Genomic DNA, 19526 nt, shown 5'->3' with positions numbered 1-19526 from the left:
ACAGAGTGGGTGTGATATTGTTATTTATACACACGTACATTGTAATATACACATGGGCAACTAGACTACAAACTGTGTTTCTCGTGTTTGATCTCGGTCAAGGTTCCCAGCTCAGAGCTCCTAAAACCCTTGGTATTTGCAAAGTGTTGACAGCAACAGAAGTGTCTTTTGTTACGTTAATGAGGTGACTTTTGGAAAGCACCTAAGGACGGGGGCTTGTAGCCAGTGGAACCCACTGAAAGCAGAGAGGTTTGGAACTTACCGTCTCACCCCACCCCCCACCCCCCACCTCCAGGGAGGTGAAGAGCTCTTGAGGTTGAATGGATGGCTAATGGCTCCTGATGTAATCAATTGTGCCTTTGTAATGAAGCCTCCATAAAACCCCAAGAGGATGAGATTCAAAGAACTTCTGGTCGGGGGGCGCCTGGGTGGCTTGGTCGGTTAAGCGTCCGACTTCGGCTCAGCTCATGATCTGAGTTCGAGCCCCGCGTCGGGCTCTGTGCTGACCGCTCAGAGCCTGGAGCCTGCTTCGGATTCTGTGTCTCCCTCTCTCTCTGCCCCTCCCCTGTTCATGCTCTGTCTCTGTCTCAAAAATAAATAAACGTTAAAAAAAAAAATTAAAAAAAAAAAAAAGAACTTCTGGTTGGTAAACACCTGCAAGTGATATGAAAGCTCCAGGCCCTCTCCCCACACCTTGCCCCATGTGTCTCTCCTGTCTGGCTGTTCCTGAGTTATAGCCTTTTAAAATAAACCAGTGATCTAGTGAATAAACAGGTTTCCTGAGTTCTATGGGCAGCTTTAGGGAATTAATGGACCCAAGGGGGTGGGTCTTTGGAACCTCTGGTCTATAGCGTGGGTCAGAAGGACAGGTGACAACCTGCCCTTGTGAACCAGCATCTGAAGTGGGGCGGGAGGTGGGGGGGCAGCCTTGTAGGACTGAGCCCTTCACCTGTGGGACCTGACCCTATCTCCAGGTAGAAGGGTCTGAATTGGGTTGAACTGGAGGGCACTCAGCTGGTGTCCGGAGCATTGCTTGTTGGCGTGGGGACACTCCCCTGCCCCCCCTAGTCCCCACCACCACATACCGGAACTAACGACCGGAACCCTTATTAGTGGCACATTTGTTACAAGGGATGAACCTACATTGACACATCATAATCATCCAAAGTCCATAGTTTGTATTACGGTGTCACTCTTGGCGTTGTACATTCTATGGGTTTGGACAAGTGGATAACAACGTGAATCCATCACTATGGTATCATACAGAGTATTTCCACTGCCTTAAAAATCCTGTGTGCTCTGCCTATTTAGCCCCTCCTCCTCCACCCCCACCCCTACCCCTGCAACCACTGATCGTGTTTACTGTCTCCATAGTTGTGCCTTTTCAAGATGTCATAGAGCCAGATCATACAGAATTCATGTCGCCTCTTCAGATTGGCCTCTTTGATTTAGTAATACGCATTTCAAGTTCTTCCATGGCTTTTCATGGCTTGATAGCACATTTCTTTTTTTTTTTTTTCTTTTAAATGTTTATTTGAGAAGGGAATGGGGAGGGCAGGGAGGGACAGAGAGAGGGAGAGAGAGAATCCCAAGCAGGCTCCATGCTGCCAATGCAGAGTCTGAGGCAGGGTTCAAACTCACGAACCATGAGATCATGACCTGAGCTGAAACGAAGAGTCAGACACTCAACTGACTGAGCCACCCAGGTGCGTGCCCCCAGAGCACATTTCTTTTTTAGTGCTAAATAATATTCTGCTCTCTGGATGCACCACAGTGTGCATCATGTACTAAAAGACATCTTCATTGCTTCCAGGGCGCCTGGGTGGCTCAGTCGGTTAAGCGTCCGACTTCGGCTCAGGTCATGATCTCGCAGTTCGTGGGTTCGAGCCCCGCGTCGGGGTCTGTGCTGACAGCTCAGAGCCTGGAGCCTGTTTTGGATTCTGTGTCTCCCCCCTCTCTCTGCCCCTCCCCTGCTCGTGCTCTGTCTCTCAAAAATGAATACATGTAAAAAAAATTTTTTTTTCTTAAAAAAGACATCTTGGTTGCTTCCAACTTTTGGCAATTATGAAGAAAGCTGCTATGGACATCCGTGGGCAGAATTTGGTTTGGACAAAAGTTTTTACTTTTACTGTTTTTTTGTTTTTGTTTTTGTTTTTTAAGCCTGGAGATGGAGGTGGTTGTTTGGAGGCTGGCCTGAGAGCCATGTAGCAGAGAGGTCAGGGCTAGATGGGGTCCTCTAGGACTAGAAGGAGGAGGAGGATGACGACGACTAATCCAGCAGTTCTGTTCCTAGCATCAGCCTGGCACAGAGGTCTGGTGAACCAGGGTCACTAGCAAGTTCACGTGTGCTGCCTGATTAGTTAAGCTCCAATAACGGCCCTCATTGCAAACCAGTAGATGCTGGGTGCTGTGACAGGTGCTTTATCCATGGCGGTGTCCAAAACAGTGTTCTTAGAGTTTTTGGTCTTTTTACATTCACACAACTGCAAGGAATGTATCTTATCATACAAATGCACTCACGTAAATGAAACAGGTGACCCCAAATACTCTAAGATCTTCTAATCTAGATCTTTTTTTTTGAAAAATTTTTAATGTTTATTTATTTTTGAGAGTGAGAGACACAGAGAGACAGAGTGCGAGCAGGGCAGGGGGCAGAAAGATATGGAGACAGAGAATCCGAAGCAGGCTCCAGGCTCTGAGCTGTCAGCACAGAGCCCGATGCAGGACTCGAACTCACAAACTGCCAGATGGTGACCTGAGCTGAAATCAGACGCTTAACCGACTGAGCCACCCAGGTGCCCCGATTTCATTTTTTTTTAATGCCGGTCATGACATTGACTTCCTGGCACGACATGGAATTTTATTAACAATGAAGCTTTGGGCAAGCCACTGAATCTCTGTGAGCCACCAGGCAGGCCTTAAAATGTTGTTCTGAGTGGTAAGTGAGATAAGGTATGTGAAAAGTTTAACACCAGATCTTTAACATTGATAAGGGCCCAAACCAGGGTTGAACCTGGAGCCAGGTTCTCCTTCCCACAATTCCGAGCTGCCTCTCAGAAGCCAAACTTGCCGGGTGTGGCTTCCCAAGGCTGTGCTACTGGTTACAGCTCAGTCATTTGGGTAGAGGCCAGGCTCGCCACTCCTGGAAAATATAAGAAGCTGTCCTCATGCTCTCCTGGACCAGTGACAATCTTCTCTCTCCCTCTCCATTGCTCAATTTATTTTATTTTGTACTGTTTTTAAGTGATCTCTACACTCATCATGAGGCTCGAACCCACAGCCCCGAGACCAAGGGCCACCTGCTTCACCGACTGAGCCAGCCAGCGTTCCTCCATTGTCCTCTTTAACTCAACGTCCACTTGCTGGGCACTAACTGGACACGTGGCTATTCCCTCTTTCTCTTCCTCAGCCTGGAACTCTCCAGAGACTGCCTGGTGCCCTCCTTACTTCATTCAGATTGCTCCTAAAATGTCACCTCCACAGAACCATCACTAAATCCTTAATCCAAACAAGAATCAATATCCCTGTCTAGGGTAACCCCTTTTCCCTGCTTTAGTTTTCTTCACGGTTTGTTACTACCTGACAAATTATACACCATGTTGGGTTATCCATTAACTCTTCATCTTCACTAAAACATAAACTCCAGGAGAGCACGAACTTGGAGGGTTGGTTCCCTGCTCTATGCCCAATACCTAGAACAGCGGGGCACAGAGTAGGTGCTCAATGGATGTTTGCCGAATCAACAAAGGACACTGGACCGAAGCTGGGGAGGTGGGCTGATGAAACAATGGGGGCCATGGGGAGCTGTGTGGATGGACCTTGTGACAAATACACTCAGCCAAGTACCAACCAAGTGCCTGGAAGCACAGAGGAGGCAGAAATCAACTCTAACTCTGGATCAGGGAGGGGGCTGAGGGACCGCAGAGGTTGGATGGAACCTCAAAGATGTAGCCGTATGGAGAGAGAGTGTCTGTGTAGAGGCAAAGGCAAGGACAAAGTCAGGGTAGAAAGGCGGGTTGGGCAGAGACCAATCTGTGGGGGCAGTAGCTGTGGGTTCAGGGATGATGGGCAGGTGGGAAGAGGCTAGAGCAGGATGTAGAGGGCTTTGAATGCCAGGCTGAAAAGTTTGGCATTTATAACTCTCTGACAGTGTCCTAAGAAGGTCCACCCATGTATCTATATATCTATATATCTATATCTACACACATATGTGGAGCACATTTATATATGCACACACCATGAGAACCTATTGGAACATAAAATTCAGGGGCACTGGGTGGCTCAGTCGGTTGAGCAACTGACTTTGGTCTTGGCTCAGGTCATGATCCCAGGGTCATGGGATCGAGCCCTCCGTTGGGCTCAGCGCCGAGCATGAAGCCTGCTAAAGATTCTGTCTCCCTCTCTCTGCCCCCCTCCCCTGCTCACATGCTCTCTCTCTCTTTCAAAAAAAAAATCAATAATATTTATAGATATGTAAAATTTTAAATTAAATTTAAAAATTAAATAAATGAAATACTAAATATTAAATTAACTATAAATTAAAATTAAATATACAACGCAAAATAATATATACTTTTTATTTTTTTATATATAATTTTGGGATGTTTAAATTGTTTTTTATGTAATCTCTACCCTCTAATGTGAGGCTGGGACTAGGATCCCAAGATCAAGAGTCAAGGGTCGCATGCTCTACTGACTGAGACACTATATATATATATATATATATATATATATATACACACACACACACTTGTGTATAGTGTATATATATTTACATACATATAGTTACATATGTACTTTATATATATACTTTATATATATAAATATAAATATATAACTATATATATTTAAAAATTATGTTTTAATAATTTCCCACGGTTCACAGTTCGGGCATAAAAGACTTTACGATGAAGATCTCCCTCCAGTTCCTGCCCTCCCCCGCCTCATCCCCTCCCCAAGGAAGTCCCGCAGAAGCAAGCAATGTCACTGTACTTTGTGTTGTCCCAGCAAATGCGCGTTTGCACCAGGCCGCGCTTGCGAAGCGGCTGTGTGGGGTGTGGACAGGTTCCTGCCTCGGGTCCATCAGTAGGACGCCCGGCCTCATTCACCGCTGCCAGGTGGCCCTTCCCCCTTCTCCAGCCCGGAAGCTCTGCGTGCTCCACCCTCTGACAGGTAGATTTGCTTGAGCCCGCCCACTCCGGTCGCTTGAGCCAATCGAACACGATATGCAAATCGAGTCTCATAGCGCTACAACCAATGGTGGCGGAGGTGCAACACCGGGTTCCCCCGGGCTCCCCTTCTGACTCTGCGCGAAGTCTGTAAAAATTCCTTTCAGGGGCAAAAAGAAGTTGGCAAATGCGGGAGCTGGAGAAATGAGGACGGGGACGTGAAGGGAATGCTGAGGTGGGAGGACACTGAAGCTTGAAGGACTGCTGGAGGTCATCCCGCCTGGCCCCGGGGCTGACCCTCTCCCTCCCTCCGCGGCCGCCCTGCCAGGTGCTCACACCGTCTCTGGTGAAGTCACTACCGGCAGGCGCCGCCAGGCTGAAGTGAAAACCGGATGTGGCTTCTGCAGAAACCGACCCGAGGTCTGGGCGTGGGGCGAAAACCCCAGAGAGAATCCGAAGCAGCCTCAAATCCTGCCTCTGCCAGTTGTGAGCTGTGTGACTTTGGGCAATCGGCGCCCCCTTACTAAGGCCTCGGTTTTGCCACCTGTAAAATGGGAATAATAACACTACCTCTCCTAGCTCCGATGCGGGGATCGATGGGCTAGTCAGATGAAAACGCCAGACTTCGATCTCTGCAAGCTACAGTACTTGATAATTAAAACGCGATCACTTTGAAGTTAGATACACCAGGTGACCCGTTCCCGGTGTTCCCAACTATTTGTGGTGTGATCTTAGGCAGATCACTTTACCTCTCTGACTCTTGCTTTCTTCAACTCTTCAGTAAAAAACATTTCAATGGCTGTTGTTGGGATTAAATGTGTCAAGGTTTATAGGGCACTTGGCACAGGGCCAAGCCACATGTGTCTAGAGCCGTAGGTCCTCCTGGAACCTCAGTCTCCTCGTCTGTATTCTGGATACAACAATAATGTCTTCCCTGCCTGCCCCACAGGATAGTCATGAGCCTTAAATGTCTTGCGACACAGTTTATAAATAGGAAAACATTATACCAATGTTAATTAGTGATATGCAAGGCAGTCAGCACACTGGAAAGAGCGTGATGTTGGCCCTGACTCTGCCTTTTATTCTCTGTGTGACCTTGGACATGTTATTTTTTTCTGTCCAAGGGTCAATTTCCTCTCTTGTAATATACCAAGGATATAGGGCCATTGTGGACATTGATAAAATGGTGTGTGGAAAATGCCTCCTTTATGCCCAGCACATGACAAATTTTAATAAACAGTACCTATTATTACCAGCAAGTTTTTCTTTAAATATCCCTAGATTCTATTTCCAGAACCGAGGGATTGAGAGAAGGGCAAGAGCAACACTCGCTTCTCACTGTACATCCTCCCGTATCTTTTGACTTGTATTATGGGAACGTGTTATTTTTCTAAGACGTAAAATTTACATTAAAAATGGAAATACAATTAATTATGTAACTATAAGTAATAAAAATCAAAACATAATAAAATTTAAAACTAATTTTTTTTTAATTTTTGTTTTACTTTTTATTTTTGGGACAGAGAGAGACAGAGCATGAACGGGCGAGGGGCAGAGAGAGAGGGAGACACAGAATCGGAAACAGGCTCCAGGCTCCGAGCCATCAGCCCAGAGCCCGACGCGGGGCTCGAACTCACGGACCGCGAGATCGTGACCTGGCTGAAGTCGGACGCTTAACCGACTGCGCCACCCAGGCGCCCCTAAAACTAATTTTTATATTTATTACTTTCAATTTTTATAGTTTATTTTTAAAAATTTCAATCTTTATTTGTTTTTGAGAGAGAGACAGAGTATGAGCAGGGGAGGAACAGAGAGAGGGGGAGACACAGAATCTGAAGGAGGTTCCAGGCTCTGAGCTGGCAGCACAGAGCCCGAAGCAGGGCTTGAACTGATGAACTGTGAGATCATGACCTGAGCTGAGGTCAGACGCTCCAAGGGCCAGATGCTTAACCGACTGAGCCACCCAGGCGCCCCTAAAACTAATCTCATGGGTAGAGAGGCCTTGTCCGGGGTAAGAAGCAGCCCAAATTCAAAGAATAGCCTAGTGTCCACAAATGTCAGAGTTTACCACGGAGAGGCAGAGTCCTGCTTTTTTTCTAAGATCAATGGGAAAATTTCCAAACCTCAACAGGGGGTCACCTCTGCAAGGACCGACCGCCCATCGGTGTAAACATTCTCGAAGCCACTGTGAAGTCATTTTCTATGGAAGGAGATGACCGGGACTAGGAAGACTGGGCTGGATTTCTTTCACCATCAGAGGTATTCAGGACTCAGGGTGAGTCACTCCTGCCCAGAGGGCTTGCCCTCCAACCCCAATAAGGATGAACACCTCATTCCACAGTATCAGTGTTCCCCCGGCCCCAAGGCCTTACATGGGTATCAGCGAGCCATGGGCCATCCAGCCAATCCACCCCCAGGTTCCTCCAACTGTCCTGAGATGCCTCTGGTCTTGGACAGCCTTTCTGTTCTTCCTCGCCTGGAGGCCAAGGTCTGAACTGACCGACACCACTCTAGTCTGGAAGCTCCCATTCAGCTGGAGGAAGGCAGGAAGGAAGAACACCAAGGCCCAAGGCCACCTTCCCTCCAGTGTCCGCTGTTACATCTTTACTGTGTATGGCAGTGACCTTGCAGTTCAGATTCTGTTTCTCAGACTGTTCGTCAAGGCAGCAGAGAGGGCACAGACTTTTACCTGCTTCCCCGTGGTAGGGACACGTGCCACTTTCGCTCACATCTCATTGGCCACAAGCAGTCGGGGGCCCTGACCCAGTGAAAGGGTGTGGGCCGGTGCTGGGGAGTGACTGGAATATTCGGTGAATGCTGCTCTGTCTGCCACAATCTTTCTGCTCAGCCTTTAGGCCAATAGTAATTAAGTTAAGAAAAAATTTTTTAACGTTTATTTATTTTTGAGGCAGAGAGAAACACAGAGCATGAGCGGGGGAGGGGCAGAGAGAGAGGGAGACACAGAATCCGAAGCAGGCTCCAGGCTCAGAGCTGTCCGCGCAGAGCCCGACGCGGAGCTCGAACCCGTGAACCGTGAGATCATGGCCCGAGCCAAAGTCAGACGCTTAAGACTGAGCCACCCAGGCGTCCCCAACATCAATTAACTTTAGAACCAGGGGATGTTAGGGTGGGAGGGACCCCGGGAGTCATCTCATCCAGCGACTTCTGAAAGTAGAAACATATCAGAACCTTTGGGTCGATGTCAAAAATGCAGAGTCCTTGGTTCTACCCCAGAACTACTGCCTCAGAACAGTCGAAGGTGGTGCCAGGGAATCTACATTGTTAACAAGCTTACCGGGGAACTCTCCAGTCTCCGTGTGGGGTGACGCACGGTGGACAGGAGCACCCTCTCTGATCACACGGGCTTCCAAGAAATGGCCCCCCCGCCTGAGTCGCTGCAAGGAGGCCTCACAGAACAGTCCGCAAAGCTGGGGTTTCTGCAAAGAGGTAGGAAATGCGGTTGGGAGTGCTCTCTGGACTCCTGCACACCCCACGGAACTGAAAGCAGGGTCTCGAAGAGATGTGGGCACATCCCTTTTTATAGCCGCGAGATTCACATTAGCCCAAAAGGTGGAAGCCGTCCAGTGCCTTAAAGACGAAGGACATTCTGACCCGGGCGATAGCACGGATGAACCTGGAAGACAGACGTTCTACTTAGTGAACTACGCCACTCACAAGGGGACAAATACTCTATGATTCCACTTACGTGAGGTACTTCGACGAGTCGACTTCAGAGAGACAGAAAATGAGATGCCGCCTGCTGGGGGCTACAGGGCAGGGCAAATGGGGCGTCAGTGTTCAAAGGGGACAGAGTTTGTTTTGCAGGTGGAAGAAAGTTCTGGAGATGGATGGTGGTGACGGCTGTACACAGCATGAACGTGCTTAAGGCCGCAGAACTATTCATTGAAGATGGCTAAAATGGTAAATTTTAGGTTATGTGTATTTCACCACCATTAAAAATTAACTAATTAGGGGCACCCGGGTGGCTCTGTCTGTTAAGCGTCTAAATTGGGCTCGGGTCGGGGGCGCCTGGATGGCTCAGTCGGTTGAGCGTACGACTTCGGCTCAGGTCATGATCTCGCGGTCCGTGAGTTCAAGCCCCACGTCGGGCTCTGTGCTGACAGCTCAGGGCCTGGAGCCTGCTTCGGATTCTGTGTCTCCCTCTCTCTCCGCCCCTCTGTTGGCACTCTGTCTCTCTTTCTCTCTCAAAAATAAATAAACATTAAAAATTTTTAAATTAATTACAAAGAGTGGTCCTTTAAAAAAATTTTTTTCAATTGCTTATTTATTTTTGAGAGAGAGGGAGAGAGGGTGAGCAGGCGAGGGGCAGAGAGAGACACACAGAATCCGAAGCAGGCTCCAGGCTCCGAGCTGTCAGCACAGAGCCTGACGTGGGGCTCAAACCCTCAAACTGTGAGATCATCACCTGAGCCAAAGTCAGATGCTTAACCGACTGAGCCACCCAGGTGCCCCAAAGTGACAGCTTCATTTCAAATCCTAGCTCTGCCACTCCTGAGCTGTGTGAACTTGGGCAAGTTTCTTTGCCTTTCCGTGTCTCAGTTTCCTCACTTATAACAATGAAAATAGTAGGGGGCACACGGGTGGCTCAGTCGGCCAAGCGTCCGACTTCAGCTCAGATCATGATCTCACAGTTGGTGAGTTCGAGCCCCGCGTCGGGCTCTGTGCTGACGGTGCAGAGCCTGCTTGGGATTCTCTCTCTCCCTCTCTCTCTCTCTCTGCCCCTCCCCTGCTCTCTCTCTCTCTGTCACAAAATAAACTTAAAAAATAAAATATAATGAAAATAGTAACGGCACCCAGTAGAAGTCTGGCGAGGTTTCGATGCCTCCAGTAACTCACTCAGAACGCTGGCTACAGCCAAATATGCTCTCACCAGTGTTGCCTAGTATTATTTTCATACTAGTCACTTGGAGCCAGAAACAGACACTAATGAGCCCTTCTCCTCTAGCTTCTCAGTCTCTTTCCCTAAGTTCCAGCAACCTAAAGAGACGGAACTGTCCCTGCGTGAAGGCACAGAGTGGGCTCGTGGAAAAGATGGGTGTCACAGCCACGCAGGGCGAGGCTTCCCCTCAGCCCCTCCAAAAGTGCCGCTGTGCAACTTCGGGCCGATTCACTTACCTCCCTGTACCAGCATTTCCTCATCCAAGAAACGGGTGAACTACTCCACCTCCCAGGTAGACGTGAGGATTCAGAGAAAGAACAGAAGCGCGCGGGTCCGGCCCCCCGCAGGCACCCCACACACACATCCGTCCCTTCCTTGTGCCATTGAGCCGCGGCCAGGGGCCAGCGCAGCGTGCGCCCTCAGTCCCCAGGCTGTGGCTGCTTTGCAAAGGACCCGAGGAGCGTAGTCGCCGAGGACCGCTGCTTCGGTCCATGTGACCAGGATGAGGGTCATTAAGGAAAGGCCACCAGCCCTCCAAGGCTTTGGGAAGAGCTTCTGCCTTCCTTTCAGGGCCTCAGATGGGGGTCAAGACATGCTCAGGGCGATAAATAAAGAGGAAGCAAACACAAAACCAAAGTGTTGCCTCTGAGATGAAAATACATTGCTAAACACTAACCTCAAGGACTGATGTACAGAAACATGTCGGGGATGCTCTGGAATGTCACAAGCTCCGGTGGTTTGAGAGAGGCAGGCTGGGCTGGGGTCCAGGAGGCAGGACCAGGACTACCACCCCCCCACCCCCGGAGGCAGCCCTGCTGGGTACCCTGGCACCTTCACGTCCAGGGTTCCGTGATCTCTCACACCCCACCTCCCACAGCCTGAGCCATCCATACGCCGCCCCCTGTGGCCACCCACTGGCCGTTCCTGTCTCTGCTGCCTCCTCTGTGGGGCCCTTCCATCCACCTGGAGAGCCCTTGCCCCCCCCCCCACCCCCCCCCCCTTTAGCCTCACGAACCTCGACTCATCCTTCAAAGCTGTGTTTAGACACCACCTCTGCTGGGAACCCTTGGCTGAACCCACCCCACCCCCCAGACCCTCATAACCCCTACGGTCTTGTCTATCACTACAATTCTACGAGGAATATCGGGTATCCGTGTACTTGCTTCTCATCCCTAAGCTGCAAACCCTTAAGGGCGGTATACCGTTAAGGATGTGGATTTGGAGCCAGACTGCCCTGGTTTGAATCCGGCTTCCCAGCTGTGTGACCTTGGGGGAATGAATGAATCTCCTATGCTTCAGTACCCCCCCCCCCAAGATAGGGACTGTAACAGCGTCTGCCTTATGGGGATTCTGTCAGTTGCTGAGTATGTCTATCTCAGTTATGCATTCTGGAACGGGGGAAATAACCACGGGATGGGTTTGGGGGACCCGTTTGGCCAAGTGTCACACAGACCTGAGCTGACGCTCCTTTGATCGCCCGATCTCTCCAAAAGCCCTTGCTGTGACCCGGCGGGGCCATCGTGATATTCTGGGTCTCTCGTAGTTCATGTCAGTTCAGAGTCAGAAAAGTCTGATTATGTCCTTTCCCTCATGCACAGTCGCCCGGATAAAAGGCTGGAGTGCCCTTGGGGAAGAGTGGGAGAAAGAGTTAGAAAGTAACTTGTTTTTTGTTGTTTTTTTTTTTTTAATCTGTCTCTCTTTTCTCCCTCTTTTTTCACGGAGCCCCCTTTGAAATTCTTGGGCTTGTTACTTTATTTCTTTTTTACTTTCCATTCGATACATGTGTGGCATGCCCATTTTTCTTTTGAGAGTCCTAAATTGGCTAAATTTCTTTTCCTGCCAGAGAAATGTCAAGCCCAATTTTAACTGTCTCGTGTTGCTTTTCTTTTTTTTTTACATTGATCTTTTCTGTTAATTTTTGAAATTTAAATTCCAGTGTAATTAACATCCAGTGTTATATGAGTTTCAGTTGGGTAATACAGTGTTTCAACACTTCCAAACAATACTCGGTGCTCAGCAGGATAAGTGTACTCTTAACCCCCTTCGCCTCTTTCACCCACCTCCCACCCACCGCCCTGCTGGTAACCATCAGTTTGTTTCTATAGTTCAGAGTCTGTATTTCAGTCTGTCTCTCTTTCTCTTTGTTTCGTTCCTTAAATTCCACACAAGTGAAATCATTTGTCTTTCTCTGACTTCTTTCACTTAGCATTATGTTTTCTAGCTCCATCCATGTCTTTGCCAATGGCAAGATGTCATTCTTTTTCTTGGCCAAGTAATATTCCGTTGCCTAGATATACCGCATCTTCTTTGTTCATCTATCAACGGACACTTGGGCTGCTTCCATAGTTCGGCTATTGTAAATAATGCTGCTATAAGCACGGGGGTGAAGAGTTTATGCTTTCCTTCTTCCTTGGTTCCCATTTGCCTTCCCCAAACGTGCATGAATCTTGTAAAGTTTCTTTTAAGGATTTCTTGCAAGGGTTTGGATTTTCGAAACTGAAATGTTGCTCTGCTTACTGCTTTGAGATCTGCCTCTCTGCATTGCTGCTATGCACGTCTTCTTACTCTTTGTCGATGCTCCAGTGTCCCTAGCATGGATCCGTGACATTTTGTCACCAACTCTTGAGAGTACTGACCTTTCTAATAATCTGTGATGGGTGTCAGGTGGTATCTCACTGTTTTCATCACTGTTAACGGCCATCTTCCCTGCTGGATTGTGAGCCTATGAGGGTGCCAGTTCCACGCAGAAGGCACGTCTGTGTCCTTAACATTCTGCTCCGTGCCTGCCACACCAGGTATTTCAGTCTGTACCTTCAAAGGGATGAACGAATTAGTCTCGAGAGCCCCCCTCCTGAGGTCGAGTTTGACTCCAGGGGGGAGAGACACAGCCACGAGTGAGCAAAACACGGAAGAGCTGATTCGCTAAAGCCTCAGAAAGACACGGGGCCGGGGCGCCTGGGTGGCTCAGTCGGTTAAGCGTCCCACTCTTGGTGTCGGCTCGGGTCATGATCTCGCGGTCCGTGAGTTCGAGCCCCCCATCGGGCTGTGCTCTGACAGTGCAGAGCCTGCTTGGGATTCTCTGTCTCTCCCCTCCCCCCCCACTATCTCTGCCCCTCCCCCGCTCGTACTCTCTGTCTCTCTCAAAATAAATAAATAGACTTAAAAAGAAGAAACAGAAGAAGGCGGCCAAGGGGAGTTCCCTAGGGACTCCCAGACATAGCTGGAGGGAATGTAAAGGAGGGGATGTTCCCACAGAGCCAGGGAGAGCCACTGGGCTGCAGACGGGTGTCTGTGTTCATCTAGAAAAAAAGGGCTGCGCTGAGATACGGGACGACCCTGGCAGGAGCTGCCAGCCAGAATCCCCGGAGGCAGAGACTTGAATATCAAAGGGGAACAAAATTCCTGCTGCCAGGTGGTTGGGCCAAATGGACCTTGCTCACATGTTATTTTAGTGATGATTATTAGAATTTGGGGGGCGCCTGGGTGGCTCAGTCGGTTAAGTGTCCGACTTCGGCTCAGGTCACGATGTCACAGCTCATGAGTTCGAGCCCCGCGTCAGGCTCTGTGCTGACAGCTCAGAGCCTGGAGCCTGTTTCGGATTCTGTGTCTCCCTCTCTCTCTCTGACCCTCCCCCGTTCATGCTCTGTCTCTCTCTGTCTCAAAAGTAAATAAACGTTAAAAAAAAATTAAAAAAAAAAAAAAAGTATTTGGGATAAAATGAGAGCCACATGTCTCTGAACTATCCCGACCAAAAGTCTCCCGGTGGGGTTTGCACAGAACCACTGGCTGGCAAGGGTCTGAGGGATGCTTTTCTGCCGGCAGCCTCAGTTTCCTCATCTGTACGGTGGGGACAATAACGGTGCCCATCTCGCTGCCCAGCATGTAGAAAGCACTCGGCAAACACCGGCGTTGACTGACTTTCTCACGGGCTTGGGACTAATGAGGGCCAGGGCATTATCAGGGAGAGGCAGCGGGGCCTTCCTATGACCTCCCTTTTCTGGTTCCCGGAGGACTCTCTTGTGCTTGTAACTTGGGTCTCTACATACCCTCATTCAGTCAGTCAACAAACACCGAGGACGCAGCACCGAGGGCACAGCCCCTACCCTCAAGGGGTCTGCAGGCACTGAGGTGAGGCTGTGATGAGGAAAAGACAGACCTCCATCCCCCCGCACACACATCCTCTCTTTCCTGTCCCTCCCAGCTCTGTTTGAGCCTTGCTTTTTTCCCCTACAAAATGAGACTCACAGGGTTGTTTTCATGTTCAAGGGAGAAAAGGGATTGATGGGAAAGAACTTTCTAGACTGCCAAGTGCATCTAAACAGATGGCCAGGACTATATTAGGAAAGCGGGAGACCCACTCATAGAGTGATGCTAATGGTCAGTGGGTTCCAGGGCAGCGTAAAAACCTCCGGTTTTAAGAAGTTTTCCAATAAAGGAATGATGCTCTTAGCCCATCCTTTGAGTAGGAAGAGACATGGGGGCAGTTGGTAGGGGAGGGATGGGCTGAAATGTGGTTGCTTACCTTGCTTTCTAGGCCAGGACCCAAGCTACGGGAGGGTGGGGCACAGAAGCAGATGAAATGCAATGGCTGCCTTCCCCTCACCTAGCCGCCCAGAGGTCAAGGTGCTGAAGGGGTGGGGACACCAAGCTCAAAGTCTCACTGCCTGGGTGGCTCAGTCGGTTAAGCGCCCGACTTCGGCTCAGGTCATGATCTCGTGCTTTGTGGGTTTGAGCCCCGCGTTGGGTTCTGTGCCTGAATCCTGCTGCTTCGGATACTGTGTCTCCCTCTCTCTCTGCCCCTCCCCTGCTTGGGCTCTCTCTCTCTCTCTCTTTCTCTCTCAAAAATAAATAAAGATTAAAAAAAAATTTTTTTTTTTAATCTTGCTGCTCCAGCAAGGGGACAGTATTGGTTAGGGGGCAAGCAATGTTGCTGTAACAGTGTGGCAAATATCGTTGCTCCAATGACACAGAGACAAGTTTCCCCCTCACGTGACAGTCCAGGGAGGTGGTCCAGAGCTGGCGTGGCAACTCCCCAGGGCTGGGCTTCCATTTTGTAGCTGTCTTCCCTCTTATCCATATGCCTTCTGCCACAAAACTGCAATTCACTTGTCATTCCAGGCAGAGGAAGAAGAGAAAGACAGAAAGGGCTGACACATTCCTTTCCTATTAAGGACATGGGGTGGCCAGCCTCCAAGATTGTCCCCGATGATCCCTGCCCTGTCCCTACCCCCCATATTCATGCCCCCGTGTTGTCCCTTCCCACACTGAACAGGGATGACTGCATGACCGATAGGGTATTTGGGAAAAGACCGAGTGTGACTTCTGAGGCTAGGTCATAAAAGACATTGGAGCTTCCACCTTGCTCTCTCTTGGGTCACGCACTCTGGGGGAAGCCAGCCGCCATGTCACGAGAACACTCATGCCCTGTGGAGAGGTCCATACAGTGAGCAGAGGCCTCCCACCAGCGGCCAGCGTGAACCTGCCCGCCACGTGAAGGAGCCACCTTGGAAGCAGACCTTCCGGCCACAGCCCAGCCTTCAGATAATCGCAGGCCCAGCGGACATCTTGACAGCGACTTCGTGAGAGACGCTGAGCCAGAGCCACCCGGCTAAGCCCTTCCTCAACTCCTGACCCACTGGAACTGGGTGAGACCCTACATGCCTATTTTTGTTTGCTAAGTTGTGGGAAATCTGTTACTCGACACGGGGTAACTAATCCAGGTCACCCTCAGAAGGCACGCTCATCAGAGTCATTCACATCTATTGGCCTCAACCCAGCCACATGACCACATGTAGCTGCAAGGGAGTCTGGGAAATACTGTCTTCGGTTGGGCGGCTAGGTGCCGGGCTAAAACTTCAATGACTCGGGTCCTCAACTCAATCACATCTGCAAAGTCCCTTTTGCCAGATAAGGTAATATGATCACAGGTTCCAGGGATTAGGATGTGGACACCTTCGGGGGCCATTATCCTGTCTGCCACAACCCAGTAGCTTGTACGTGCATGTTCACAGCAGCTTTATCCATAGTAGCCAAAACAAAAAAAAAATGGCCAAATATCCTTCTAATGGATGAATGGTTCCGAAAAGTGTAGTACATCCACACCATGGACTACTATTTGGCAATAAAAAGAAATGAGCCATAAATACACACAACTCAGTTAAACCTCAGGAAAATTAGTCTGAGTGGAAAAAAAATTTTTTTTCAAGAGGTTACGCATCGTGTGACTCCATTTATACGACGCCTGTGAGCGAACATCATTACGGAGGTGGGGCCCAGAAGCTACAAGGGGCCAGCGAGGGTCGCTCTATATAAAGGCACATCTCATGGTGGTTAGGTGTCTTGATTACGGTGGTGGTTACATGAAGCTCCCCACGTGATAAAATTGTGTAAAGCTCCCCACGCACCAGCACACGAGTGCACATATCACTGGTAAAATCCAGATAAGCTCTGTGGATCCCACTCATGTTGATTTCCTGGTTTTGATGTTGTACGATAGTTACGCAAGATGTTACCACGGGGGAAGTTAGTTCAAAAATTAAAAGTTGGGGCGCCTGGGTGGCTCAGTCGGCGGAGCGTCCAACTTCGGAGGTCGTGATCTCGCAGTCCTTGAGTTCAAGCCCCGCGTCGGGCTCTGTGCAGACAGCTCAGAGCCTGGAGCCTGCTTTGGGTTCTGTGTCTCCCTCTCTGTCTGTTCCTCCCCTGCTCGCGCTGTGTCTCTCTCTGTCTCTCAACGATAAATAAACATTGGAAAAATTTTGTTTTAAATTACAAGTTAAGGGGCACCTGGGTGGCTCCGTCGGTTAGGCGTCCGACTCCTGATCTGGACTCAGGTCACGATCTCATGATTCATGAATTTGAGCCCTGTGTTGGGCCCTGCACTGACAGCGTGAGACCTGGCTTAGGATTCTGTCTCTTCCTCTCTCTCCATCCCTTCCCCACCCATGCTCTCTCTCTCTCTCAAAATAAATAAATAAACTTAAAAAAAAAAGCAAAAAAAAAAAAAAAAGCAGGGTGGGGGGCACCTGGCTGGCTTAGTCGGTGGAACGTGAAACTCTCGATCCCCAGGTTGTGAGTTCGAGCCCCACGTTCGGTATAGAGATTACTTAAAAAAAAAAAAAAATGCTGGACTCCCAGCCTGGAGACCTGGATCCTGGGTTGTAGTTCCGGTTCTTTCCTTAACTCGCCTTAAGTCCACGGCAAATCCCTGGCCACCACTAGGACTCTACCAGCCCCCCCGTGAAACGGGGGTTTTGGCTTGTGTCACAGGTTTTCACAATTTGATGTTTCACGGCGATACGTTTTGTTCCAAACATCCTGATGGAGACACGATGGGCACTGGTGCTGTGATCCCCCATGGGACTTCTGTCAGCACCTGCACCATCTCATTGGAGGGCTCTCCCTGAGCTCAGGGGAGGCCGGAAGTGCCGAGAAAGGAAAGTCCTCTGACGGGAGCTGGTCATCAAGTGTCCGGGCGCCTTCGCCCCTTGGGCAGAATGGCCTGGCTGTGTGTCTTCTGCACTGGCTCCCAGAGATCCCCAGTGGAAACCCACATGCTTTGTCCTTGTCTTGCCTTCCTTGTCTCACCGTCCCCTCTCCCTGACCTGATTTGCCGGGGAACTTTATCCAAACAAATGACTCGTATTCAGATCATCGTCTCAGAACCTCTGCGAGCCCCGTGTCCGGCTCTGTGCTGACAGCTCGGAGCCTGGAGCCTGCTTCGGATTCTGTGTCTCCCTCTCTCTCTCTGACCCTTCCCCGTTCACGCTCTGTCTCTCTCTGTCTCAAAAACAAATTAACATTAAAAAAAAAAAAAAAGAAAGAAAAGAAAAGGAAGGGAGTCAATAGGGCAGCACAACTAGAGAGGAAACCTCGTGAACCAAGGCTCTAGAAAGGACCCTGAGACGATAACTCACTGTCCCCATCCTCCGTGCTGACCAAGTCACTTGGTGGCAGTTCTCTCCATATCTTGCCTTTTCACTCAAGACCACGTTCCTGTTTGGACCAAGAAAGTGACCCAAAAAGGACTGTGGTCACTCTCTTATCGGGCCTGTGGTGGGGGTGGAGGACACACGCCAGACCCTTCCCCAGCTGCTGTGGCCCCAAGCCACTTCTCCGGGGAAGACACCCCAGCGCCACTGGAGGCCACCACTGGGCACCTCTCAAACTCTGAGCCAGACGAAGGGATGTGTCCTGAGCAGTGGGCCCAACAGCACCCAGGTAGCCTGGTCCTCCTAGGAGAGAGCACTGGAGAGGGAGTCCAGCGGCCACCTTTGTAGAGTCTGTATCTTTCTGAACTTAGCCTCTTCCACATCCACACACCAGGATCACAGGCAGGAGACGTGCCCGGTCTTCACAGGCCACAACCCGTAACCGGTCGTATCCTTCCAGTGGGGGCGAAGCTCTGTCCTTTTTCCGCCGCGTCCCAGCCCTCGGCACAGGGCCTGGTGCATGTGAGGGGCTCAGTAAATGCCGGCTGGATTAACGAGTTGGCGAATGAATGAATGAATGAGAGTCTGGGTATGTCGTCTAGTTGAACCATTCAATCCAACGTGGTATCGCGAAGGGCCTACTATGTGCCAGGAGCTGGGCAGGCGACCGAGGAAACTCACAAATAGCAAGACGGGATTTCTTACCCTTCCGAGCTCATGGTGTAAGAGCAGAGCAACCTGTCGTCAGGGCCCGTGTGTGTATTCCTGAGTATCCCCTGTCTACTGAACTTGACTCTCAACCCTGGGTCGCTGCTCAGTGTCTGCAGCAGCTGAACTCTAGGGCAGCCCCACAATCCTTCCTCCTGGCATTCACACCCTTGTGTGATCCCCTCCCCTGGAGTGCAGACAGGGCTACGATTTGCTTCTAACCAACCGACCGTGGCAAACGGGATGGGGTCTACATAGTCACGCGTATGTGACTCTGTCATACACCTCCTTCTTGTGAAGAGGCTCCGTCTCCCTTGCTGGCTTTGACGAGGCAGAGAGCCATGCTGGGGAGGGAACGGAGGGAGGCTCACCCCCGACACCCAGCAGGGAGATGAGGCGCTTGGTCTGATCACAGCGAGGAACTGAATTCTGCCAGCAATTGTGGGAGCTTAGAAGTAGACTCTTCCCCGGTCAAGCCTCAGCTGAGACTACAGCTCCAGCCAACACTTTGTCCCCTTGTGAGACCCCGGGCTGGTATTTAAGCTGAGCCCATATTCCCGAGCCACAGAAACTGTAAGTTCATAAATATGTGGGGTTTTTTTTAAGAATTGTTTTTTATTCTTTTTTTTTTTAATGTTTATTTTAGAGAAAGAGACAGTGCGAGTGGGGGAGGGGCAGAGAGAGAGAGACAGACAGACAGACAGAATCCAAAGCAGGTTCCAGGCTCTGAGCTGTCAGCACAGAGCCTGACGTGGGGCTTGAACTCAGGAAGCGCGAGATGGTGACCTGAGCCGAGGTCGGCGCTTAACCGACTGAGCCACC

General features: G+C 50.0%; 1 long non-coding RNA gene across 1 annotated transcript; it reads right to left on the bottom strand.

Moving 5' to 3' along the window:
• Window positions 1–2096: 2096 nt before the first annotated feature.
• On the bottom strand, window positions 2097–5124 carry LOC121041032 (uncharacterized). Its single transcript, XR_005795527.1, has 2 exons — window positions 4993–5124; window positions 2097–2483 (listed from the first exon to the last, which is right to left on the bottom strand). It is a non-coding gene; the product is annotated as an uncharacterized LOC121041032 (long non-coding RNA).
• Between the last annotated feature and the right edge of the window lie 14402 nt (window positions 5125–19526).

Source organism: Herpailurus yagouaroundi, unplaced genomic scaffold, assembly GCF_014898765.1.
Source record: "Herpailurus yagouaroundi ecotype Mexico unplaced genomic scaffold, PumYag 182, whole genome shotgun sequence".
NCBI classification, from domain to species: Eukaryota; Metazoa; Chordata; class Mammalia; order Carnivora; family Felidae; genus Herpailurus; species Herpailurus yagouaroundi.
This window is presented reverse-complemented; position numbering and strand designations above follow the sequence as displayed.